Here is a 2266-nt window from a genome sequence, read left to right as displayed (position 1 = left end):
CTCCAGAATAGACCACGTACTGGGTCTCAAATCAGGTCTCAACCGATACCAAAAGATTGGGATTGTCCTTGCATATTTCCAGAACTCAATGCTTTGAAACTAGAACTCAATCACAAGAACAACTTTGGAAGAAACTCAAACACACAGAGCCACTCTGGAAAGCAGTGTGGAGGTTCCTCAAAGAGTGAAAACAAGAGGTACCCTATGGCCCAGCAATTGCACTACTGGGGATTTACCCCCAAAGATACAGATGCAGTGAAATGCTGGGACACCTGCACCCCAATGTTCATAGCAGCAATGTCCACAATTAGCCAAACTGTGGAAGGAGCCTCAATGTCTTTTGACTGATGAATGGATAAAGAAGATGTCTTCTATATATACAATGGAATATTACTCAGCCATTAGAAAGGACGAATACCCACCATTTGTTTCAACATGGATGGAACTGGAGGGTATCATGCTGAGTGAAATAAATCAATCGGAGAAGGATAATCATTATATGGTTTCACTCATACGGGGAATGTAAGAAATAGTGAATGGGATTATAAGGGAAAGGAGGGAAAATGAGTGGGAAAAATTAGAGAGGGTGACAAACAATGAGAATTCATTCCTAATTCTGGGAAATGAACAAAGGGTAGTGGAAGGGGAGGCAGGCAGGGGGATGGGAAAACTGGGTGATGGGTCCTGTGGAGGGCACTTGATGGGATGAACCCTGGGTGTTATACTATATGTTGGCAAATTGAACTTCAATAAAATTTTAAAAAAATGGTAAAGGACTGGAAGCTATGCCTCCAAAGAAGATATATAAAAGGCCAACCTGTCCATGAGAAGATACGCAAGATTACTAGTCATTGGGGAAATGCAAATTAAAACCATAAGGACATGTCATGTCATCGTCATTTCCAATATAGAAGCTTTATTGCCTTTGTGTCTTCACTAGTTGCTTTTTCTCTCTGCTAATGGCCAGCATAAAAAAAGACACAAGGTAATGAATGCTGGTATGGATGTGGGAAAAAGAGAGGCCTCATGCATAATTGGTGGGACTGGGAAATAAGTCTGACAGAGAAAGACATACTGTTTGATTTCACTTACATGTGGAATCTTAAATGCAAGATCAGACTTGTAGTTATTAGAGGCGGAGGGTCTGGCAGAGAGGATGGTGGTCAAATCATACAAACTTCCAGTTCTATAAGGTAAATGAGTACCAGGTATGTATGTCATGATGACTGTAGGTAGCACTGACATTTGGTGTACAGGAACCTCATTAGGGAAGTAAATCCTATGCGTTCTTAGCACTAGGATAATGTTTGTTTCCTATTTCCTTTTTTTCTTTCCATTATATCTATATGAGAAAAGGGATATTAGCACAACGCATTGTGGTAATCATTTTGCAATAAATGAAAATCAAACCATCTTGCTGTATGCCTTAAATTTATATAGTGACGCCTGTCATTTATTTCTCAATATAACTGGAAAAAAATTGACCAGGGAAGTTCCTCCCCAGAATAAGATAGGATCTTGAGGTATACAGCTCACAGATTGTGATCCTCATCTCCAATATGAAACCTTTATTCCTTTTGCCTTTTCACTACATGCTTTTTTTTTTTCAAGATTTATTTATTTATTTTAGAGAAACAAAGTGCTCAAGATGGTGTAGGGGCAGAGGGAGAGAATCTTCAAGCAGACTCCCTGCTGAGTGCTGAGCCTGATAGGGAGGGGTGGAGGGATTAATCTCATGACCCTGAGGTCATGATCTAAACTAAAAGCAAGAGTTGGACACTCAACTGACTGAGCCACCCAGGCACCCCTCACTACTGGCTTTCTGTCTGTGTTAAGACATGTGATGACCTTGCTCCTTAACTCTGGCAGCTATTGCTGAATCTACTGCTAAGGTCACAGCTGCACCACAGAAGTCCCTAGGCTTTCTTGCTATGGTGGGTTTTAGGTAACAGAATTACTTAGGTTTTGCTTGGTAATTGCTTTCAATTACTTACTGACTGAGCAAGGAGGAGTCTATGCCAAAGCAAATACCTCCTGCTCTACCTGGATCAATGCTTCTGGTATTGTAACAAATACAAGATACTAACCAACAAGCCACTTGGGCAAAACGGGTTGATGCCCCTTCAGATATGTTCTTTTATTTACTTGACACAACAAACACATACTGAATATAACAGGAGGCAATTTTAGGGCATAATTTTGGATAAGATAGTGAAAACGACAAAATTATTTTAAAATACTAAATGAAATTGAAAGAGTTCTCCCC

The sequence above is a fragment of the Canis aureus genome, chromosome 10 (assembly GCF_053574225.1).
Source record: "Canis aureus isolate CA01 chromosome 10, VMU_Caureus_v.1.0, whole genome shotgun sequence".
Taxonomy (NCBI): Eukaryota; Metazoa; Chordata; class Mammalia; order Carnivora; family Canidae; genus Canis; species Canis aureus.
This window is presented reverse-complemented; position numbering follows the sequence as displayed.